At 40.1% G+C, this 26,790-nt stretch overlaps 1 protein-coding gene across 2 annotated transcripts in view; it reads right to left on the minus strand.

The window, feature by feature from the left end:
• The window catches only part of LOC121897806 (PDZ domain-containing RING finger protein 4-like), a 122,695-nt gene that overhangs the window by 54,400 nt on the left and 41,505 nt on the right, over positions 1-26,790 (minus strand). The gene's annotated exons all lie outside the window — the stretch shown is intronic.

The raw sequence follows: 26,790 nt of genomic DNA on the forward strand, positions 1-26,790 counted from the left end.
GTCATGTGTATTTATTGTTAAGGAATCACATTGGTCAAGGAGATATAAAGGAATAAATACCATTATATCACATAATAGAAATAGGTTTAGTGCTAAAATGATTGAACACTTGATTAGTTGATAATCAATTATTAATTTAAGTAACTTATCAAAAATGTTAATCATTTTCTGGTTCTCAGAAATCTAAGGATTAACTGCTATTCCCAGTTTTATGTCACTATTTAAAAAAAATATCTGTTGGTTGTACAATTTTCACTAATTTTTGGATATTTCATAGAGTTAACAATGAAAAAAATTGTTGGTAACAGCCATCAATAGATTTTAGCATTTTCTAATTAATTTACAATGAAGTGATGATAAATTCCGCCATACAACTGGTCCACAGTATACAATAATAAACCTCTATGTTGCAGTAATGACTATCTAAATGGTGAAATATGAATTGACAGACTGCTCGGTATGACATGTGGCATAATATAAGAGAAAAAACAATTTATTCCATGTTTATATCTCAGTAGGCACTACAGGTGTCACCGATAATGGGGGTCCTCGCAGCAAATTGGCAATCAGCAAAGCCAGAGACTTCAGAGACAATATATCAACCACCGTCTTCCCTCAAACTGCGATAATTGCAAGACAGTAGACCTTGACTATTGTCTCAGCCGTGGAACCCCTTTCACTGGCAGGAAGCTACACTAACGAGCAGTAATTGTTAACAAATTGGCCTCCCAGCCAACAGCGGGGCTCACTGTGCAGAATACAGCTAAGAGTAGATGAGCGCTCATCAGCTGGCTACTGGGCATCCCACCCCTGGGGACTCCATAATCCGATTTTCTGGGCTTTAATTTTGCTCCACTGCCTGGAGGCAAGCCAAACAGAAACCTACATCATACAGCACCATTACGGTTAATACCATCTACCATTCTCCCTCTTCGTGTCCGCTACCCAAACCATCCTCACTACCATCCGCTCCTCATCCTGAAGAATCCACAAGGAGTGGGTTTTCTGCAGTTGCCAGGCAATATCAATCCATGAAGTGCTGTTCACTAAAGTGTCAATTTGACATCAAAGGGTCTTGTCGGGAGACTGGGGAGTAGGGATATAATATTGCATTTGATGAACAGGGGTGCTATGTTTGCTTGTGGTACAATGGATTGTGAAATAAAAATGTGAGGCAGTCTACTGAAATTGTATATCAAGGACTGAAAGCTATGAGATGCTTGTAAACAAGAGGGACTGCCTGTCGAGTTGTCACAGATGGAAAAAGTAAAACATTGAGGGTCAAACACAATGTGCTCTCTGCATAGAAAGACAAATATAAGACTGAGAATGTGCTGACAACAACCAACATCAGTAGCGCACGTGAAGAACAGTACTCTAGGTTTAGGTCTGGATGACCATCAGATGTTACACTCAGTGACCCCTAAAGGTTAAGATGCTCATCGGTCACACAAATGGCCTTTCTCATCATCTGTGAAGCGAGACTGATACAGTAGCCTCTGCCTGCGGTCAAGCAGTGCCTCTCTATGGGACATGCAGAGTGAAGGATGCTCTTTGAAGAGTGCATTAAGACTGATAAAAGCTCTCCTAAGGTGCTTTATGGCCAAAGGTTTTACATTGTGACAGGGTGAATTTACCTGAGACTGCATTTCCAATGCGACCTAAGGGCAAGATTGGCACATTATAGTTACATTTAGTAGAAACCATTTACTTTCTGACAAGGTGAAGCTCTACTGGATGTATAATTTGTCTTTCTTACTGTCCCCAGTAGACTGTCTCTGTGGAAGTTATGATCATTGTTAAAAAAATATAGGATACTGACTCAATAAAATGTATTGTTTAACATTTATAAGGTGAAAGTAGCTGTTGTGTATAAAGTGTGTATTTCATATTGATGACCAGCGATTCTGTCTCCTTCTCTTGTCCTTTCGACTGTCCTTTCCTACTGTCCAGCGGTCGTTTATCATCTGCTCTGCCCTTTGCCTGCTCAGGTAGAAACAAGCCCTCAATCGTGTTCATTCTCTCAGTTAATGGGCCTCACATCACGGGGCATGGAGAAGCGATCTGTCCTCACCACGATGGGTGCATTTTGAGGTTTCTGCAATTGCATTTGTGACAAACTGATATTTAAGCTCACCTTTAACCTGGAGTTATAACCTTCAGCCAAGTGTGTAATGCAGGTATATGGCTGAGTTGTAAACCCTCACGCCCTCAAACATGCCTACCTAATACTCACACAGGCACAGCGTTTTTCTATGTATGTCTTGTCACACATTTGCACAGTACAGGCAAGCACACAAACATCAAAATGAGCAAAACACAACCGATCAGAACGCTGCCTGTGTGGATTATGAAATCACCCACACCCACAAATATATTTGTATCGATTTCTTGTCCTTGGATAAATACCACTGACACTCACCACAGCACAAAAGTTGGATCAGTTCAATATTCCACTGCATGTGGTTCAACAGGCTGACATGCATCGCATCTGAATTACTTTTAAAATAGGGAACATGGAGTGTATTTATCATTTCCATTCTGTCGGGAACTCTTCAAGATGATTGTAGCTGCCAATCACTGCCTCTGACAAGGGAGCTCTTGGCAGCAGCTTATGTGAAAGAAGATGCTCATCTGAGACACTGATATTTCACATATAACAAATATGAGAGGAATATTATTAAATCTAACAGACTCAAAGCTTAGATTTGGGACAGAAAAGTGGGGATCATCCTAGGCCAGTGGAGGAGATGTCTTTATTCCAACACTTGTGTGAGCTTATGGTTACCTTGACAAGAAACAAGAAAGCATCTTTAAAGAGCTTGAGATTTAATAAGAAACAGTTATTGCTATGATTACTCGTCCATGGCAATGTCTGTCAGGAATATCAAGTGTCCCCACAGCGTTTAATACATAAACAGGTTTAACAGGCTAGCTCTGACACACCAGGTGGGCAGAAATCTCTTCAGTGTGAGCACTGAAGATTGAAATCCTGTTCACGTGAATGGAGAGCCGTAGGGATCTGAGAGTGGTTTGTGATGTGACGCGTGGCTCAGATCTGATCGCCTACAGCCGCTGTAAAGCAGCCGCTCCTCCTGGGTATCCATGTGACCTGATTTGGGAGTAATTAAATGAGGCCCTTTTATGAATGAATCATCGTCTCAGCCTGCTCCTCTGATGACAGCTTTGATGGGAGTTGGTCCAGCATCCACACACGAATGCACAGGTGGGTGCTTCAAAGCCAGTGTGGCCAAACTGTGGGAAGCCAACCAAAACATCTTTCTCAATGACAATAAATTATTAAAATGGCTTGAATCTTTAATTCATGTGGGAACATGACCATGGATATAAATAGCACATTGCAGTCTGCCTTGCATGATAACACATGCAATGTTGCTTTTCAAGCAATCACCATAATCGCCATCTAATTCATAGCCTGAGAAGCAATTTAAACTCATATTTCTGACCATACAAAATGTCTATGGCTTTTTTTTAACAATGCAAATTACACCAATTAATTATGAATACTGGGTTATTTGACCCTGATTAGCATGTTTAACTAATAACACGGCTGTATTGACGTATGTAACTCCCTAATAATCTGCAATGAGATATGACTAATTTAGACGTTATTTATGAGTAAAACAAAAGAATCCTGGCTGTTTCTTATGAATTTATAGTGGCATGTAAACGTAAAATTCAACAAAGTTTAGCTGACATTATTTGAGAAAGTCTGAACTGGCATCTTGCTTGACATTCTTATGAATATCATGTTTGTGGCAAATGTTAACCAAAATGCTAATGAGACTCTGCACCCAGACCTCCCACTGTCTCCATCGAGTTTCCCTTCCCTGCAACACAAAGCAGCATGACATATGCGCACCTCACGACGCAGACGTCCTACATGAAATCTGGTGAACGCTGATGGCCCCCTGCCTGCGTGAAGATGAAACAAAGCGCACATCAGACTGGAAGCTCCAGCTTTTCTCTACTTGACTTTGAACATGCCGAGGTGGTGACATGTGCCAAACATTTAGGTAAGTCGGGGGAAAAAAGCAAAAGACTAGAGTGAAAATGTCTGTCTGTGGGATCAGGATGAAATACAAGTCAAGAGTGAGGGCTGCCTGCACTTACTGCATCAGATCTGAGATTTTGTCTGCGTCTAGGTGAAATACGCATGATTGAAATAAGGGTTGAAAAACACGAAAATATTGCACGTAATGTGAGGTGACAGAATTTTGACTTGCTATGCCTTTAATGGACCAGTGTGTAAGATTTAGTGGCATCTAGCTGTGAGGTTGCAGATTGCAACCAACCGAATACACTTCCCATCACCCTCCCCTTCCACGCATGTAGGAGAACCTACAGTGGCTACAAAACTCGCAGAAAACATGAAAGGCCCTCTCTAGAGCCAGTGTTTGCTTTGTCTGTTCTGGGCTACTGTAGAAACATGACGGTGCAACATGGCGGCCTCCGTGGAAGAGGACCCGCTACCTATGTAGAAATAAAGGGCTCATTCTAAGGTAACAAAAACACACACACTACTGAATATTAAATTCCATTTCTGCCAAGTCCGTTCCACTAGATGCCACTAAATTCTACACACTGCACCTTTAATAGCTCTGCTGGTATAAAGTTATTAAGGGAAATGCTGCAAATCAATAAGCAGGACTGTTGCTGTTGTAATGGAATTTACATCAATCTAGTAAAGGGCCATAGTTTTTCAGGTTTCTTAACAGAAAGATAGTTCTGTGCATATCCTGCCCAATATTTAGGCCAAGTGGTGGATAACAGGTTCAGTGACAGAAAAATTGAGAGTATTCACACATTGGATTTAAGCTCTGAAAAATGTATTGGAAAAAACGGCAATGTTTGATCCCTACCAGATGGTTATCAGGCGAACAGGTTGGTGGTTGCCTAACAAGGACGTTAGGGTCAAAACATTGCCTTTTTCAGCTGTAACTATATATTAGAGCTGCAACTAACAATTATTTTCATTATGGATTAATCTATTAATTATTTTCTCGATTAATTGATTAGTTGTTTGATCTATAAAATGTCAGAAAATGGTGAAAAATGTCGTTCACTATTTCTCAAAGCCCAAGATGCAACCTAAAATGTCTGGTTTTGTCCCGACAAACAGCCCACAACCAAAAGATATTCAGTTTGCTATCATAGAAGTCCAAAGAAACCATAAAATATTCACATTTGAGAAGCTGGAATCAGAGAATTTTGTCATTTTCATCAAAATAGTTTGCGATTAATTTTCTGTCATTCAACTAATCGATTAATTACAGCTCTACTACTTATACAATATTGTGATATGTAATGGTATTACTTAAATATACTGTTTTCATCACATTACAGCTGTTTACTGTTTTGGGATATTCAACAGCCCTACTCCATTTCTTCAAAATGTCAGAAATGCCTATCACATTGTAAATAAACGCTACATCAATTTAACACATGTAAGAGTAGTGACCTTTTCAGAGACGAAACATTCAGTCTGACACTTTACGCTTCAGGAGAAGAAGGGAGTGAAGGCAGCAGTGAGTGAAAGACAAGACGCTCCTGCTTCCTTCTCCGCTAGACGTTCCTGTCTGTTTTCATATTCATTCAACCCCAGGCTGCAGAGTGTGTGGCCTCTCTTAACTGCTGCTGTGAAACACTCACAACCGCATGACATCGTGACCCCAACACCACCCGCGTAGCAGGACACCCTCAGGACATCCTGCACTATACTGCAGTTTGTCAGGTGCAGCTTGCAGCAGCCTCCCTGCAGCTCAGGAGAAATGAAGGAAAACAGAAGGGGAAATGTTGGCTCCCTTATATTTAGCCTTGGTGATTGTTGAAGTTCCTCCTGCCAACCTGTGATGAATAGTATTCCTTTCAGATGCATAAAGTGCTCGAGCATAAATAAAGCTTAGCTGAGAAGTACGTGTATATCTGTAGATCTAACAGACATATTACAGGTCCTGCTCCTGTTGCCTGAGATGTTTAATGATATTTGTGACCAGATAAAAGCCCTCTGTGCACAGGGCTCCACCCTTTATTATTTTATTATCTGACATACAGTAACAAGACCAAAGCTGTATCAACCTCCACTGGGCAGTTGTATGTAAGGTTTGTGAGATAACACAGAGATAAATTCTTATGTCTTAGGTGTTTCTAAATATCAGATACACCTACCAAGATGGGAAATCTAATCTTGTGTCTCCATGTTGAAGGAGGGCAGGAGTGTAGTAAACAGCACAGCAGGTGTTTTACATCTTGCTGTTGGTGCAGTCAGTGAACAACAAGCCTTCCATCATCCTGATTATTTATTAGCTCGACTTCTTGCCTTTAAAATACATTTTCTGTATCCATGAATTTCAATAACTGGACAACCAGAAATACATAATGCAAGTCATTTATGTTTTAATATTCAAAACATGTGTGTTCAAGAGCAAATAAAGAAGGTTAATCAATTTTGCGTACTGTCACGGAAGCTCAAGGTGGCAATTCTCACAACAAACAGCAAACATGTACAACAGGCATGTCATTGATTTTAGACTCTGCCCACTGCTGGCTGAGTACTCGTCAATATACAGTCAATACACCTTTGATTGTGGATGAGAGTTTTGTGCTCCTGAAGAGAGAAAGCAAATCTATAGAGACAATCAGCTCAGAGGGCAACTGGGTTAGGCTCCATACCAACCTGTTCTGCTCCATCTATTCTGCTCCATCTAAGTCTTATGCTGATTCTAGCATAAACAGAAAAAACCTGCAATCTCTCATTGTGTCCATACGTGAGGCCTTTTGAGGCAATGTCACAGACAGGTCATCTCATTTCAGGGACACAATACCAGTGACCTCATGTTCTTTTTCCCAATGTCATGTTGAGACAAAGTCACATAAAGCACATTCAGCAGCTGTTTGACCATTTTGCTTTTCCAATTCCTGATAATATAACATTGGGATATTGTACCAAATGTGGAGAGAACATTTTCAAGCATGCAATTGTGCAACCTTAAGCTTCACTAATCAACGTTTGTATATTAACAAAGGATAAAATGATTATGTGTAATGTAAAAGGCGCTGCTCATAATGTTAACCCACAGAGAATTATCAGAAATTTCTAAATCTCTACTGAGTGTCTTATTTTGGTTTTCTAGCCCACAAACCTACTGTACCTTACCTGTCCAGCATCAAATGGCAGACAAACAAAGTTAGCAACTAGCTGGTGAATGTAGTGGAGGGTTTAGCAGCTAAAGAGCTATATATTTTTCTCAGGAGTTGGTGGAGACCAAAACAGAGCTAAAAGGAAAAGAGTGCTGGACTTGCATTTATCAGGTGGCCAGATGCACAACTCCAAATGAATGTTAACGTTGCTGTATGTCTGCCGGATGTGTAAACAAGCAACTATTTTACTTCATAAGGTGATTTTATCTCAGATGTGTTTTTAGCTTGTTTAATTGCCTCCTTGTAGCCAACACTGACCCACTGACATTAGGTGTGTGGATTGTATGGTTTCAATCTGCAGATCACTGACAATGACTCCTGCATGTCTAACTTTACATAGTAAGTCTACAGCTGTATACCAGCCACATTATGATGGTTACAATCGAAATGAAAGAAAATCATTTGCAATTGTGTGTTTCGTGAGCTCCTGGCAGCACGACTGAATCATAAAATAACATGCTGCCAGAAAAGATTAAAAAAGGAAACTAATACATTTCTGCTGAACTGTTTTATTGTACATGTTATTTTCAATCTGTGGTTTTAAAGTAATAGCACAATTTGTGGTGCATTAGTAATACGACTTTGGTATTAAGGTTTACTAAAATCAACTGATATAATTTCCTCAATTGCTGAAAAGCAGGGAGGCAAACGTAATTCAGAAAAGTTGAAAAATAAACAAAGTAAATCTCAATATAGTCAGACATTGGCAGCAGAACAGTAATTTGTGTTTGCTCTACATCGATGCAGCAGCGGGCCTCCACTGGCACCCTTCATGTACTCTATAATTTGTGTTGTGACGGGTTTGTTCATTGTGCTCCTCCAACCGCTTCAGCTGGCTTGGTGCACAAACACACCTCCATTTCCTACATGCTGTGTTTTTTGTGGCTTCTATTCCTTGTTGTGCAGGTTGGGAGAAAGTCATCAGTGTGCCTGAGGATCAGCTTAAAACCTTCACCTAAACTGCAATGCTCCAGAATGAGAACGGCTATATATCCGGTGGTAATAACAGACCTGCAGATGGATCACATGCTTGTTTTTCACTGCACAGATTAGTCTGGAATTATGATGATACCCAGGGGGCAGGAATCTTATTTTCTGTCCTCCTGATAAGAAAACAAGAGCAGACGACCACCAAAAGGAAAGAGAGGGAGAGGGAGATGTATGTGATTTAACATGCTGTGCCGCATGCTGGTATGTTGGCACTCCAATTTAGGGGACTGGATCAGATAGTGTCTGACGGGTAATGTTTCAGTGTTGGCTCCTAAAAATACAGCTTCATGTCCTGTAGCACAATTGAGTCTGCTGTGTTTGCATCCATTTGGCACTTCATAAAACCATGTCTAATTACATCTGCTGTTATCTTAAAAGCTCTTCTCACACATAACACATCTGGATGATGTGAGTGTGCACTTGTTACTATTAGCAAAAAAAGAGGCATATAAGGAATGAGTGAATGTGTAGAAGAAAACAAGAAAACAAACTAGTGCTTAAATGATTATTCAAGCAAAAAAAACAAACAAAAAGCATTCTCTGGTTCCAGCTACTCAAGTGTGAAGATTTGCTGTTTTTCTCTGTTTTGCATCTTTGTAACTTGAATATTTTTGGATATGGACTATTAGATAGACAAAACAAGCCATTTGAAGACATAATTTCAAGCTCTGAACAGTGGCATTGGCAGATATCAAAGTGTGTGTGGGGGGGGGGGGGGCACAGAGAAAACCAGGTGGGCCTAGCCCGTCCAAGACGATCATACTTAATAGGTTCTGAAATGCATATGTTAATCAAAATAGGCTATTACAACTATACTTGCCTGAATGCACCACAGTTTAATCATGCAAGCCTTATACATCATCAGAGGTAATGTTACACGCACCAAGACGAACATTAACAGCATCACATAGCCTGGCACGGCAGCCATATATTCACACACACACACACAGCTGACAGATGCAACAGCGCAGTGTATGGATAGAGGTACACCAGCACCAACATGCTCAGTAACGTTAAATACCTGAATACAGCCTTGCACGGCAGCCACATAAACCACACACGTATGCATGCACGCACACATACACACACACACACACACACACACATATTGGTGCATGTCCCTGAAAGTGACTTCAGTCATATCCACATACACACACACACACACACACACACATACACAGATGGCGAGCACAGCAACGTCAGCATAAAAACCAACTGTACACCCAAACAAAAACTATACCCAATAAACAATAATATTGAATTAGGCAATAGGCAACTGCAGTCCAAAACTGTACATTAGCTTACTTTTGATGAATACAGCGGGAGACAACTGGGCTTGATGTTAACATTGAAATTATTTCATTATACTCCAACGCTTCAGTCAGTTTTCTTTCAAAGGGGAGCACGGACAAAGAGTTCAGTCTGTATGTCATCACTGATGCCCTAATGCCAGTTTTTTATCTGACTGACAGTTGAAAAGAGTCTTTCAACAGTACAGCTTGTTGCTGCTGCTGCTGACAGGGAATGGGTTGAATTAGCAGCCATGTACATGTTGTTATTACTTGGCACTTGTTGAGAAGAAACTGGCACAGGAGTAGGTGTCTGGGTTGAGAATGAACTTGCTGAGAATGAGCTGAATTCTCCTCCTCTTGCTCCTCACAATGTCTTTTTTGTGACTGCTTTGTTTCACCATGTTTTTTATCTTAACCTACATTAAAAGCAGCTAGCTAGCGGAAAGTAAGCTTCTGTTCCTCTGTGCAATATGTGGCCTGTACACTGAAACAGGAGGAGCTGCTCACAATCTGGCATTTTGCGAAACGCCACTCAAAAATTCTGACCTATCAAAATCATCATATGGTAAACAAGAAGCAAGAAACAGGAATTGCTTTATTTTTATTGGTTGCATAGTCAGATAATTGAAACAGTATTCACTGACTGCTATTCACTGGATGATCCAGCAAAAAGGAAGCCTTCTGATAGGGTGGGAACAAGTGGGTGGGTTAGGGTTAGGCCCACCTAGGCCCACCCAAAGCTACGTGGCAGGCTCTGAAATGGCATTTTCACAATTTTTTGACATTTTATAGATTGAACAATTAATAGATTAATTGAAAAATAGATAAGTGTGCTAGACTGACCCTATATTCTAACAATGACCACACGAAAGACACGCACATGCACTTCTATTCTTTTGTGCTTTGAACAAGTCATTGTGGTTTGTCTTTGTTTGAGGAAAATGACAATTTGATAACAACTGCATTTGCATTTTTTTAAGAGTGTGTCCACAAAAGACAAGCAAACAACAATTTCACAAACCATTGAAATGTCTGATTGCAAACACTGTATTGTTTCCTGCTCCGTTATCTCTGACAAAACAAAGAGTCTGTAAATCTAAGTCTAGAGAGATTGGATCTTGATCAAAGTATATGAAATGAGGTAAATATTTCACACAGTTATAAGATTCACAATCAGAATATCAAATTGAGACCTGTCACAGTTACTTCTCACATTTATACACCGTGAAAACCACTATAATAGATTTTTTTCTTTAATTTAAAACTGTTCTTTGACATTGAGTATCCTCAATTGGACCTGAACCTGGATGTTAAAAATTATAATTTCCCTGTGGAGTTGCACTTTTGAACACACAAACAAACAAACACCACTGAATCTTCAGTGTCGCTGTGTGTCTCTCCAGCGCCCTATATCCTAAAGGATTGATTTTCCAGTTATAATCAACACCAAATTATTGGATGTCAGATGATAAAGTGTTAGGGTCCACGGGCATTTCTCGACAATGGGTTTTCTGAACCTTGCTGTGTCTCCATGGCAACCCCAGCTGTTTGACAGAGCTTAAGACAAAGAACTGTTCTGCAGAAATTCATCTTAAACGGGGCCCTTTCTGCTGGAGGCAAAGCCAGGTAACCCCCCAGGCCACACACACACATACACAGACACACACACACACACACACCAGTGGCCAAGAGCTTTTCAGTATTCAACTGCACTGTTGTGAGAACTCTGTATGACAAAGCTGGACTTTTCAACTGTGGGCCACTACAAGAAAGTTTTATGTCAGAAGAGAGTAAACCATTTGAGATCCACGAAAATGTTTGCAGTTACTCATTTGGCACAGCAGCTGAAGCATCAAAACATTTCACGGACACAAAAGCATTGATCAGGACAGACAAACCATGGTCAACAAGCAATAAAATCAGAGCTCTAAATCTAAACTGTGGATAAAAACTACAGCATAATCATATAAGGCTGTATTTCTTAGTAGTGGACACCTAATGAGATTATACATCTAAAACGAGGTGTTTTATTGATTTGTCTGTTGTTATGCTTGATGGACCTCCAGTAGCTGCAGGGCATCCTCACCTCTCATGTGGGACAACAAATCTGCTGTGACCCTGAACTGACGCATCACAAGACTTCAGACCCACTTACAGATGTCTTTTGTCCAGCGGCACACCCCCAAGAAATCTGAGCTGAGCTTATTGTTGATCAGATATTGCTGTATTGAATCTACAAGGGTGACCCCATCAGTGTAGGCCTACAGCGACACACAAGGGGATAACTGACTGTGTATCATTGGATAAATGTCTATCAGGGCTGGGGAGCGTGGGAGGGTGACTCATAAAAAAACCCTCAAACATGCCCCCAGATCGCCGGGCTCATCGTTTAATGGAGTCCATCTCAAGGTTTTGGGTCAACACAGGTCAACGTTTCCCCTGTTTACTTTGGTGAAGAGAAGGTCAGCGTGCGTTCTCCTGCCAAGACACTGTTAATACACAAGAGATAAATTAACAGCCCCCTCCGGCAGCCTTCTGGGAATAGTTTTCGCCTCACAGCACACAGCAGATTAAACCAAAGGGGAACAATATTCACAAATCAGCCAGTGGTTATGAGGGAAGAGGCAAAACTATCTGTCAGAGAGCTCTCTACCCCCTTTAGTAAGCTCACAGCAAACTCTCTGGTCCAAGGAAACCACTACCATCTAAATTTTGCCCACCAAGAGACATGCTGGGAGGGCTCCAATTCTTCTTTCAGGGGACGTGAAGCATTTTTCATGTCACCTCTTGACAAGGCAGGAGAGAGGGATCGTATTCTACCAAATCACAGTAATGCATGGAAGTGTTCCTGTGGAAATGTATTGTTTCTACACATGCCCATTAAATTATTGTAATATCGCTCTGTATATGCAGCATATTGATCACTGGTACCTCATTTGAATTTCAGATCCTAGTTTGTTTGTATATTGTGAACTACCATATTGGGTCGAATATAAGACGATCAATTTTTATGGTTAATTACATTTGAAAAACAATGGGTTGTATTTTATTCAAGGACTATTTCCAACTAGCAGATGTTCTCTTTAAAAAGGCTCTGAAAAGTGGTTTCCTCAATCAGCTTCTTACTCTAAGTGATGGAGTCCCACATGGGCACACGTTTTTACCAAAAATAGAACAATTGTGTTTATTTAACATGAGAGATTTCAGTATTTGTGTTTTTGTCTGAGCTTTTCTGACTGGTTTTAAGTGGATGAGATACAACCGGGGAAAAGGTGATGTTGCGTACTTTAGTTTACTTGACATTTGATTAACACCATTTGAATCCAATGTGATGACAGTTGGTAGATTGTTTACTGATGTTGATAGACCCCTGTCAACCAAAATCTGATACAACTACACCTACACAGTCCAGATGAAGCAGATTAGCTGAGTGTTTGACTGTTAAACTCTAAACTCTGTTACCTATTTAGTCCTGAATATTCAATGCTACAGAGAATTATACAAATTAAGTGAGCACTAGCTCTGGTGCTGTGAGTGAGCCTCTAACTTTAAGAGGGTTGTATTATGGCTTATTTGTAGCATTGATGTTGCTAGGCTACTAGGTTCCTATCTGTCCAACTACAGTGTGTCTGCAAAAGTTGGTCAGCCAAAAAATTGCCCAGCAAGTCCAGTTTAGCCAGTTTTTTGCTGGCTCATGTTATGAATTTTGCTGCCGCAGTAGAAATATATAAGTGTTAAGGTTCTCCTGACATCTTTCTCCAGAGAAAGACAGAAATTCATCTGTCAAGCAGCCAAGAAATATAGCGTCACAGAATGTCATGTTAGAAGGCGGTGAGCCCAAAAAGACTGCCTGAAAAACAACAGTCAGAGAAAATCTTTCGGACCACTTCCAAAAGATTGACAGCAGAGTGAATATGTGACTAGAAAACAGAATGAGGCCAGAAAGTCCAATAACAAGTTGCACTCGAAACTTGTATAAGCTGCACAAGTGAGATTTATGCATAATTGGAAGTACATAAAAATATTTTATTCTAGAAAAGGATTTACAAGGCCTTATGTACTCTACTACAGAGCAGGACAAAGTCACTACTCTAAACACTGCCATACAGCATAAAGCAGTGTGCCAGTCAGGAATGGAGCAAGCCCGCTGTGTAAACAGAGTTGTTATTCAGGTGAAAGAGTCCACTGGGTAGAGCTGATTCTCTTTGAGATGATGAAATAGAAACACTGTTTTTATTTTTGCTGGTTATTTTGTTTTTATTGATTTGTTGATTTGTTTTTTATTGATTTATTTTATTTAAATGTGAAAATACATTCAGAGCTGTTTTTTTTGTGAAGGATTTGAAACTTATGCCATCCCAATTATTTGAACAAAGCCATAATCGCATAAAAATTCTAGGGCTGCGACTAACAATTATTTTCATTATCAATTGATCTGCATATTATTTATTCAACTGCATGATAAATTGTTTTGTCAATAAAAATAGCAACAAAAAAAAGCCTGTTGTTAGTGATGTCTTCCTGTGCTTTCTTTTCTCTGACCAACAGTCCAAAACTCAGATAGATATAAATAGAAGATATTCAGTTTATTATCATGTATGACAAAGAAACACATTGAATAAACAAACATTTGAGAAGCTGGAATCAGGAAATGTTTGGCATTTTTTCTTGAAAAAATACTAAAATGATTATTCAGTTATCAAAATAGTTGCCAATTAATCTTCTGTCGATCGACTAATCGATTAATCAACTAATTGTTGCAGCTCTAACAATGTTGTATACGAGGGGGATGTATTTAAATAGTTAATATAAATCTTATATTTGGGCCAATACCATAACCAGCATTATCCTGTTTTTGTGAGTATATGTAAGATGGATGGGAAGACAGCAAATAAACAAAACTTTGTGAATGAGTTCAGTGTTCTAGCAACGCTGACACTAATTGTTTTCCCTCACAGTATTTTTCACATTTACTGTAAAGAGTTCATGTTGTGTTAACTTGCCTTGGGTCAGCAAATCCCATCCAGTTCTGTGCTGAGTCTTTTATAATAAACCTCATTATATGGTACATTTCCTATAACAGAGGGATGTTGATCTCAAAAAGCACAACAGCAGTACATTATACAGCTCCCTCGATGATTCTCTATAGGGGCATCCTTGCCCCTTGCCTCACCCTGTTCAGCTCCTCACATCATAAAACTGCTGTTAGCTAATACTGTGTGTTTAATTCCTCGTTGTGGTGCTCACCTCGGGGTGGCCCTGCCAAACCCTTCCTGCAAGAGATTTACAGTCAGCCATTTTGTGGACTAATTGCCCGGTCTTAGTGCAGGGAGGTCAGCCATAGCCAACACAGTGAGCCAGAACACACACCTGCAACAAGCCAAGCCAGGCTGAGGGCAAACCCCTCAAACAGCAGGACACACCACACACCGCACCAGGAGTCTCCTTGAGTTGTCTAGAATAAGTCAGATGTAATTGCTTGCACTGCAGTCCATTGTTAGGAGATATACAAGTGCCAAATCTCCCCCGCCCGACCCCCACGTGACTGTATGCTGCTGGAACATAAATCAAAGTCAGATAAGAGGTGGATGTGTGATAGTGGAGATAGATCTGCTGCATGCTCTTCCTGATATGGATCTAATCTCTTCACTTTGGATCATATTTGTGATTCATCTTCTCCTTCTCCTCCACCCATATCATCAGCCTTCTGTCTTCCCACATAACTTCCTACCAATTTCTTTTTGATTGGATGGATTAGGCCGATGCTCCGACCATGAAAACATGAACAATCGAGCCAACTTGAGTTGTATTCAGAAGATCATTCACATTAACATTTCCAGCAGATCACACTTGTATTAGATCTAGTTGTCCACCTCATTGACTCCTCTTATTGGCGCTGAAGAGTTAACACTTCTCAACATTTACCACACAGGCTGGAGTGGTTCTGGGGACTAACTGACAGCTAAGCACAGTTTTGCCTTTGTCTGGTTATTTTTAATAGCTCTTAATGACTATCTATTAAAGGCTACTACAGACTTCATGTTATTCTGAGCACTCTCCCTTTATTAGCATCAGCTGACACCCCCATTATTCAGTGGTTCCCTTGACTTTATCACTGCCGTTGACCCTTCCATCTATCTAATTAACCACAATTTACTAATCACACAGGCCACTTTCCCAGAGCTGTACGCCCTCCATCAGTGAGCAGGGACAAAGGCTCGTTAACAGGGCCTCCCCACCATTACCCCTGAGAGGCAGAAAATAGGGATTCCTCAGGTCAATTTGGAATCAAGGGCCATAAGATATGCAGAGGTACTGCCAACACGCAGGTATAATGGCACCAGGCCAAAGATACAACAATATAAAAACAAGACTGTGGCGAAAATAGACCTTCTGTTTTTCCCAGGCTCAGAAAGAGAAGCATTATATAAATCACAGGCTGCAAAGTTTGTCGAGAGCTACAACCTGCAAAGTGAGAGAGGAAGGAGGGGGGAAACGATTTCAGGTTTCATTTTACAAGAGGAGGTGGAGAAAATCGATAGGCTGAATGTTGGCTTATTGCCAACTTGCTGAGGGAAAAATGAGAAGATAACCAAAAGCAGCAGGGTTTTTTTTTCCCCTTACACCACATTCGCTGCCCAGGATATTACATCACAAACACAACAACAAGATACAGCTGAGCAGTGCACCAACACACATACATTTATAGCTGGTGGAAAGACACAGAGAGGCTGATATTAGAGATGTGAGATCCAATAAATTGCCCTTTTTTTCTTGTTTTAGAGAATCCTCTGCCATATCAGAGGTGTTGGTTTAAATCATGGTGCAATATCATCTGGTATATTTTCCAAAAGGCACCTTTACTTTTTATTTATACAGCGTATAAGTTCATGCAACAGTTACATAATTAGTTGACAGAAAATTGGTCGCTAGTTTGAGTAATTCACGAAAAAACACTAAATATTCACTGGTTTCAGCTTCTAAAATGTGAAGATTTGCTACTTTTCTTTGTTTTATTATATTTATATGATTGCAAATGAAATATCTTTCGGCTCCTTGGGCTCTGGGATGAAATGCCATATAGACATATTTTGATTTTGAGATCGATCCATTGACACAAAGAAGCTTTAGGCTGCATTTTTATAAATTTGAGACTTATTTCATCAACATCATTATAGTTTATAGGTTTACTTACTGATAATAATTTCATTTACAGTAAAGATTACTGTCTGGGATAAATGTCAGCCTCTACATTTTTCACAGTCTTCTACATGTAACATTTTATATCTTAAAAGCTTGATCAAGCACAAAATTAACAGATTCATTGTTACTAAAAACATTATTTGCAGCCCTACAAGCATTTTCCCAAAACTCTACAGTAACAAAATTCAAATCAATGAGTCACACAGAATGTACACTCTTGTTTTTCTTTTTAATGTGTGTTTCCACAGTTCAGTGAGTCTGACACGCTGTGGCTCACATTAGTGAGTGAGACCATAACCCTGTGCAGCTGCTCATGTCAGTGATGGGCATCAATAACCGGCGCCAGGCCTGTGGTTTGTAATTGTGTTGGTGGGGTCAGTGTGGGGTCAACAGGGCATTCCCTGGCCTGTCTAATGAAGGGAACACAACTCTGCCTCACACCAATACTCTGCACAGCCATCTCCAATCCCAGGGCCCATTGCCTGTGTCAATCACTCCATCAGTAATAGATATGCGGCACAGCCAAACGCTGCCAGAAGGCATACAAGCCACCAAAATATACAGTGAAATTGTGTTTCAGCTAATGCACTCTATCATGGTGGTTTACTCGACATCAGACTACAGATATTAGTTTTGATACCACAAAGCAGGGTTGAATAATACTCTGAATCTATATAATTACATTGTGAACTCTTGTGAATAAATGAATAGTCTGAATTCCATATAATTAAACCGAGAACAGCTACAACAACTGATTACATCTGTGCATAAATCAAACCTGCCCCATAAGTTTGAACTGGTTATTCTGAAATGAATCCAGTCAAACATATAACAGCTGTGCTTTGAGCTAAATGCTAATGCTGGCATGCTCACAGTGACAATATTAACATGCTGATGTTAATCAAGTTCACAATCGTAGTTTAGTGTGTTAAGACAACATGCTGCCAATGCAAAGTACATCTAAGGCTGATGGGAATGTTATAACTGTAGTTTTGCAGGTATTGAGTCATAAACTAAAGTGTTGGACAAATTGAAATTTTAACCAGATGATGGCAATAGATGAAAAGTCAGGGATCACCAAAGTTATTACAAATCATCCTGATGGTAACATTAATGTCTGTACCAAATTTCACAGTAATCCATAGACATTTAACCTAAAACTACAAATGTAAACCTCATGGTGGCACTTGAAAAAAAGTCACCAAAGTCACCAGGCTTCATCCTCTGGGAAACCAAATGAATGTCTCTACAAAATGTTGTGCCAATTAATCTAGTAGATGTAAAGACATTTCACTGGATTAGTGAAAACTTTGACTGATGGTGGCACTAGAGCAAAAACTCAAGGGATCACCAAAGTCATTAGGATTTATCCTCCGGGCACCATGGATATCTGAACCAAATTTCACAGCATTTCATCCAATAGTTGTTGAGATACCTGCCTTACCACCATGTGCAGTAGTCTTAGGTATATGCATCAGTGAGGAGGTCACTTCTTTAAAACTCCATTTTACTTATGGAGAGCCCAATACTTGATAAGGGCTTGACAATAAGGTCCACCGCCCACCCACCCAGCTCCAGCTCAGTGATGTATTACAGGTGATCCATCACCATTGGCTGGCATGCGGCAGGGGAGGGCCAGATACACCCATGTGTCAGACATACGCCAAGGGCAGGCCGGTCTGTCTTTGAACTCTTAAGTGGAGGTAACAGAGCTCATACTGGCATGATTGGATTAGACTTGAAATGCCTCCAGGAGTTTGTGCACATTAGAAATGAAGTTAAAAAGCCTATTTTGTTGAAAGCACATCTGAGTCTGCCTTATCAAGACCCAGGAGATAATGAGACGAAGAAAAACAACTGAAATTTGGTCATGCTGAGATATCCACAGTAATGAGTGTGCTTGATAATTGAAAGACAAGTAAGTAAGAAATCTAAAAAAAAAAGTTGCATTATACCCATGTCCGGATTCAATTTTCTTGTGCCTCCAATTGAAGCACCAATAGATTAGGGTGGGAGTCCAGCTAGAATTGAATTAGTACAAAGTGAGTGGCTTTGGTTACATGAAGAACAAGCCGTGTCCAATCAGTGTCTCTTTTCTAAGTAAGATGCTCCAAAACATAAGTCAATTAAGCTTTGTTTGAATAGTGGGAGGCTGAAAATGCTGCAGAGGAAAAACAATAGATGAGGATAAACTGAGGATGGAGAGAGTAAAAGTGAACCAAAGGGAGAGTGTGAGGATGAATGGTGGGAGGGCAGAGTGCACATGAGGAGTGGAGATGGAGGTGGTGTAGAGACACTGAAAGAGAATTAGAGAGAATATTTGAGAGAAATATGGCTAAACATGTCAGCAAGCAGCCCAAGACGTCAGCATCGTGTAAAAATAACCTGTCCAATTATGAAGAGAAACTGCTCTCCTTTCTATCTGGGATGCTTTACTGTAGACGAACACCCTGCCTCTCTTCATATATACTGTACATCTCCTGTATATATTTAGATGCAGTCATATATTGCCTCTGATAATGTGATTCCAGAAAATAGATTGGAATTGTTCACCGTCTTTTATAAAGATGGATTGTTCTGTCAATATCCTATGGCTGGCTAGCGTTAGCTCGCCACGCAGCATATGACTTTCCATTCCCCAGCAAAAATTGTGTTTAATGCTTCCCTGAGAATGTATGCCTGCTGCTGTTTCCATTATCCATTTAACAACCTCTAAAAGGTGGATTTATTTCTGTAAATTAGCTCCTGTATAACATGAGTGTATCATGGATCATAAACTTTAAGTCAATACAGGATGGGGATACTGTGGTTAGAGGGAGAAAATACGCAACTGACCCCTTTCTCTGCAGCTTGAACAATATCCGGCAGGCCCAGCTGGGGCGGTGGCAGCTGTTCCTGATAGAACTTTATCTTATTCTTCCTCCCTCTACAAGGTTCCACAACGTCCCACAGTAGCCATTTGCTCATCAGCCTATTACTTTCAATAGGCGTTGGAGTAATTGGCTATTTCACACATGTAAGGGTTGAGCTTGCAGAGGGTAAAGGCCAGGCAACCAGCCTGTCAGTGTCCTGCACCAGAGTCATCCATCAATTATTATCAGGCACAAGGAAAGCCACTGTGGCCCTGAGCCGGCACTTTGTCAAACCTCATCCAAGGCTCCCTGGTTAATCCATGAACATGTGTGTGTGGGGATGTTCTTTACTGTGTTCTGTGTATCTCCTTGAGTGCATTTGTAGCTTTAATAAGATATTAAAAGCGCTCCAGTGTGCATTGATATATATATATATATATATATATATATATATATATATATATATATATATATATATATATATATATATATATATATATATATATATATATATATATATATATATATATATATGACAGAGTGAAGGCTTTTCAACATACCCTAGACTGTCCATCTGTCAATCACTTGTAAATGATTGGCTGCCCCCACAGAAATCCTCCACATTTACAATACATTTATTTCTTTTACCAGGATTTAATTAAGTTTATTAAGCACTTTATTTTCTTGATTCAATTAATTTACTGATGTTTACAGTGATGATTGACATAACTATATATATATAGTATACTATATATATTGCATACTTTAAAATGTTTTTGATGGGAGCTACATAACACTGTACATCTGACCTGTACCTGTTTGTAATTGCTTAGCCTGGCGTAGCACCATCTCTGTCAGAGCTTGTCAGAGTTAAAGTTGTATTGAAGAAGCTGTAATACACCAACTGTGAAATAGTAACCAGCATTACAATAACAAGTAGTGACATACAGTACATATAAAGGAACAGTTGGTTGTAGGGCTGCAACTAACAAATATTTCTCATTATCAATTAATGTGCCCATTATTTTCCTGATTGTTTGCTCTATAAAACACCTGAGAAGAGTGAAAAACCCAGATCACAGTTCCCTATAGTCGGAGGTGATGTCATCAAATGTCTTTTTTTGTCCAACCAACACTCCAAAACCCAACAGATTCAATTTGGTATAACGTAAGACAAGGAAATGCAGCAAATTCTCACACTTGAAATCCTAAAACCATCAATTGTTTAGCATTTTTGCTTGAAAAATGACTCAAATGATTAATCAATTGCCAAAATAGTTGCCAGTTAATCTTCTGTTGATTGATTAATCAACTTACCATTGCAGGTCTAGTTGGCTGACAGGCCAAAACAATAAACTGTAGTTCAAGGTGGTATTATACTACATCACAGTGTCTGGTGGTCCCACCATACAGTAGGAGCCTTCAGTGTCAGATTTGATTTATAGTTCAGTGTTGGATTGGATTGGACTTGTTGAAACACTAGATGAATATGTCATACACTGTCAGGCCATGCTGTGTTTTAATTACATACCCCAAAGTGATGTGTTTACTTTCTTTAATTCACTTTCTGATATGAGGTGCTGATGGGAAGCTTTGCTTGTCTCACTACCAAATAAGAGACTATTGCTGTGCCATCGTTAACAGATGAAGTAATGGTGTTTACATTCTTTCAGTCACTGTGATGGAGAGCTGCTATCACCATTGAGCAGAAGGTTTGCAGTTTACAAACCTCCATCAGCATTGGAAACTTGAGATAGAAAACACAACCAGCTCAAGCTAACCAGTCACAACTACAGTTCATGAAACAAGTTGGCCCTATTCTTGGCCTGCAGTACTAGCGCCTCTGCTGAAAAAAATGAAGGATGAAAAGAGAAAATGAGAAAGATATAAGCAAAGAAAATAGTGCAACAGATGGATTTTAATTGTTGTCTCGGCCTACAGAATCAGGAGAGAAGCTGGTTGGCAGGTTTCTGACTGTGCTGCAACACAGTCTGTTCCTGGACACCAATGAAATGACATATCTGGAGAAGGAAGAATGTTCTTTATCTGGATTCCTCATTCACATTCACTGTGATGTTGATTTACATGTATCAGCTTCAGAGAGCATGTAAATTGCTGCGTCCTCTGCTGAAAACTGACCACTGTCTAGACAGCTGAAACATTGTTTTTTGGCATTTCCTGCTCCAATGCTACTTTTTTCGTTAGTTCAAACATGTAATTTTGCAAACAAGGCATATTTTTATATAACGTCAGGGTCTTAATGCTTTAAAGTAGCGCACCGCTGCATTCCTCTTTATATTCATAAAAGGCAATGAGTCACTCTCTTTGCTCCCGCCATCTCTCCATCTCTCTCTGCAGTAAAAACTGGGGGTGAAGATGAAGGAGGGCAGGCTGCTGGTTGGTTGGCTAGTTGGCTGGCTGGGTCCCTGCTGACAGGTTGTGATAGGTGTCATCTATCACCTATGAAAAGGCCTGAGGGCTCACCACACCAATCACACCAGCGCCAGATGTTACAACCGAAGCACTGCACACATACACACACATACACACACACACACATACACACACACACACACACACACACACACACACACACACACACACACACACACACAAACATAAATCATACACACAAACAAACAATCTGACACTCAAACACATGCAGAATGGTGCCATTGTTATTCACAATGAAACCATTCACACACTGATGCATGAGAAAAATCATACAGATTCTGTTGTTCCTTTTGCAAAGAAGCGGAAGACACAAAATTTGTAGCAGAAAAATTGACACTAAATTCAAGATTAGGCCTGCTGGATAAAAGGAACGTCCACTTCTGAATACCCCACACCTCACATGTAGAATAAGGCAGTGGAAAACAAAGCACAATGACTTCCCTATTGAGTTATCAGCACAGACAAAGAAGGGAAGCCCCCCCCTCCCTCTCTGACGGACCCATGCAGACAAAAGGGAAGGCCACCTCACTGCATTAGCAATTACAGCAACAACTTCACATGTCTCTCTTTCTCCCGAGGGGCCAGACATTATGAGCCCACCTGTCAAGTACCCACATGCCTTTCCAATGTTTCACCAGATACACACAGGAGCAGTAACTCTCAATTACTCTGAGCCAAAAGAGAATTTTGAGCCAACGCTGTCATCAAACCCTAAAAAAACAAAAACAACGCTAATTAAAGGGTGAAGATGAAAACAAAATCAGAAATTTAAATCTTACTTTGCAAAAGCTGTCTTGAGGTTAACAGGGTCAAAACAATTTTTAATAAGCTGGATGATACACACAATACACATCCATACACATGACTAAGATTGCCTAAGTCTTTTCCATCATGCTATGCTTGCTAACGAAGTCATCCAATTACTGACTGGAAATGGCCATATTAGAATATGTAATAACCCCTCTGCTAAGTGTCTCACCCCTAATTTGATTGATCGCTTTTGCTTAACCGCTGTGAGCTCGGAATATGATTCATTCACTTTTTAATCTGCGGTATAATTCTGCCAAAGCTCTGGGAGTCTGGGTTTGGTTATAGCGAGGCTTTCCATGTTATTTCTGCTGTTGTGTTTCTGAGCTGTGTGTAGAGGGAGGGGAGGAGGGGAAGGGATGGTGTTAGAGGTAATGGACCTCTTCATGCTGTGCATTCCTAGCATGGCTGAGAGGTATGAAGGGCGATTCTATGGCTGCCTCTACATCACACTGCGGGATCCGTAGAGAGTAAGGCAGCAGTAGAAATGTTAATGTTGATTTATCAAGATGAACTGTGATGGTTGTATTATACTGGGCTTTGATTTTGCTATATGTAACAATATATAGACCTAGCAAATTTGAACTGTAAAATAAGATGTCAAAATTTAAGTGTTTAATGAATAGATTGCTGGTTAAAATTCACAACACTGCAAACTCAAATGAATCTATCATTGCTGTAGATTTCTTAGGGTCTAAAATATCTGTTGCAATCTAAATAATTCATCCCCAATTTTGACGTTAAGAAAGAAGACTTTTTTTTTTAAATTATCAATTTATTAACACAAGTTACAGCTTCAACACCGTGGAAGTGTGAGACATATCCCCAGGCACAGGAAAGACAGACCTCAATAAATGATGTCGACTCGCCATTGTGGTGACAAAATAAATTTCAATTACGGCCATGTGAAATTGGATTTCCTTGGAGCATTAGGGGATTGAGAATCGTTGAAAGGTTTCACGCTTCTGCTCAGGTCCTTTTCTTCTAGACAACAGCTCGTCTTGGTCATGGGACTTGTAGCTTGTTGCTGTTGAGCTTCACCGCTGGCTTTACTAACACTCTTATGAAATCAATAAGTCACTCTGGACAGATGTGTTTTCTCTGGTAACAGCTCACACAGAATTAATAAGGATGATTACAGGCTGCAGCCCTGCTGGGTCATTTTCTTCCACCTGGTGACCTTCCATGGTGACTGGATCCTCTTGACGACCATTTTGCAGCCATTCTGTCACATTCCCTGATCAATAACATGCAAAGCTGTACATATTATTGCTGTAAATAGAATTTGTGAGCTCAATAAAAATGTTGTAGATCTGCTGCAGATCTGGTTGTTTATAGATGATGTATGCACAAGAATTCTGACATCCAAATTCCACAAACCTACAAAAAAAAAACGCTTTTGTTTTTCATTCTCAAAATGACTGACCGAGATCGTGGTACAAGAACCAGCACGTCTTGTATTTAAGGTTTGCTACAAAGTCCAGCAAACCAACATCTGTGATGGATTTCCGAAGGTGCAAAATGTTGATTTATATTCATAAGTAAAGATCCTGCTGTAACCTTTAACACTTCCAGCACATGTTAGTAGTGTTAAAGCAATTAGTCAATTAATTCTTTAGTTGACTGACAGAACAGCAATTCCAAACATTTTGATAACTGATTAATCATTTAGGCTTCTCCTTTAAAGATTGGGAAAGAGAGGCCTTTGCTAACACATATAGTAGGGATGTCCCTAGCTGATCCTAACCGCTGTCAGGCCAGTCCAGGAATTTTTAATGGAATGGTATCAGCTAAAATAAGCCTGATAAAATGCAGATCTTTCTTAACTGTACTCTAATGTGTTTTGTCCACTTCAGCCTGCAAGTAAAGCAGCACTACTCCTCTTTGCTACAGCGTGAGCGTTGTTAGGTCAGGGTTAGAAAATGGTGTCACCTGTAAGAGGGCACAGCCTGACACTGTAGGATCTTATGATGGGTCAAAATAAATTTACCGTTTAACCATTTAACATTAATACTGAAAATAAAGCCAGCAAAACTGCTAAACAGCCATTGATTCCAGCTTCTCAAATACTGTATAAGGATTTGCAATGTTGTTCTGTTTTGTATTATTGTAAAAGAAATATCTATGGGCTTTTGACTGGATGAAACAGGCAATATGAAGATGCCAATTTGGCTCTAGGAAATGGGATGTGTGACATTGTATATAGACTGTGATTAAGAAGAAATTTGTTGAAATTTGTTAGCTGCACTATTTTGTTTAGTAGAGGTCTGGATCCAATCAGTGAGGACAGAAGCTCTGTTAAAACTCTGATTTATCTTTAGGGACAGGTGTTAATGCCAGCTAATTGATATACAAGAAAGTGGAATTTTGGGGCAGTCCATCTGGTCCATTTCACCTAAGGGTTAAATCCAACTACACATGACCTTCTTATCTGGTGATGCATGACCCCGGCCTCTGGGTCCTTGGAGCACTGACAACACAGTCAGTTTTCAAACAAACCCTTTGTGTATCTTTCTCTTTCAATTGTCTTTCCTATTCTTTCTATAAAGAAGATTTCACCCACATTTCAGGTGACATTTCCCTCTAAAGAGTCTTATTCTTCAGTCTGCTGCACAGTTTCACTCTTGAATGGTTTCTCTGAATGAACCTAAATGTGCCAAGCTTCACTGAGAGACTCATTTCCACAATGGGCAATAACGATAAGCAATTCACCCTTAGAGTCCTGCTAAATCCTGATGTTATGTACCATCCTGCTCGAAAGCCCTTCATGAAGCTGGGCATTACTGTCAAAGACACTCTCAGTGCTGTCGAAGCATTCATCTTCATTGGCGGTCCACTTTCCTGACAAGTGAACACGGACAAGGGAGATATACTGTTCTTTACCACAAAGTTAAAAGGTATATCAGGGCATTCTACTCTCTATGTTGCTTGCATGCAAGTCTTGGAGCAGAAAAAACAGTTAGTTGAATTACTTTTGTAGAGTGTGACTCTGCAAGATAAGGCTCCTGATACTGAGGTGTCCATCCACGCTGGCATGCTTGACCAAACTCGGTCAGCAGAATCCCTTACTAGCTTCAAAAATTGCTTGAAGACCAACCTCTTTTGAGAGTACTTACTCACCTAATATGCTCATTCTCTCTCTTGCTTTCAAATATTCTCTAGCTCTTTTTAAAAAGATTTCTAAAAAGTCATTTGCTAGGCACTTATTGGTTGCTTCATGCACCTGCAAGCTTGTGGCACTTCAGTCAGGTGGAACATAGAACCGAGTGCTGAGGCACTTATTCTCAAACGCTTCTCCTTGATCTACTGTGCCTTTGATTGTACCTCATTTGTACGTAACTTTGGACAAAAGCGTCTGCCAAATGACTAATGAATAGATGTAAATGTAAATGTAACGCTTGGTTCAACACTTAAGAAGTCACAAGCCGGTCAGATGGGCCGGAGATGTCAGGGTGCAAGGGGGTGGGCACAAGGGCATAATGCTTTTCCACCACTACACAGACCAATCAATTCCTGATAGCATTCGAATAAACATTAATGGCAGTATTTGTTTGGAAACTGGTGAGGGTCCACATCCTCACTGCAATAAGTGCAAAAAACACCAGCCAAGTCCCCACGAGCAGGTAAAAGGCAGTTAGCAGTGACAAGGACCACATTACATAGAGAATGTATGTTCCAAGAAAAAAAGAAAAATCAAGAAGAAAATGGTGTGGACATGTCATCCATAACAACACTCACTTCCCAAAACAGCTTGGAAACTAGTGAAGCAGGTGAAGAAAAGTCTCCAACAGGGCATCTAATGCTGTAAAACAACTTGAAATGCTCTTTGAAAGGTCTGGGAATTGCTACTGACACACACCTCTATGCCTTGAATGACCTGATTTGAAAGGCTTTGTGTGAAACAGCAGAAAAATGTCAGACCACAGAAGCACTGAGCAAGAGAGCAGCAAGGAAAAAAAGGGGGGAAATGG

The sequence above is a fragment of the Thunnus maccoyii genome, chromosome 5 (assembly GCF_910596095.1).
Source record: "Thunnus maccoyii chromosome 5, fThuMac1.1, whole genome shotgun sequence".
In the NCBI taxonomy this organism is placed as follows: domain Eukaryota; kingdom Metazoa; phylum Chordata; class Actinopteri; order Scombriformes; family Scombridae; genus Thunnus; species Thunnus maccoyii.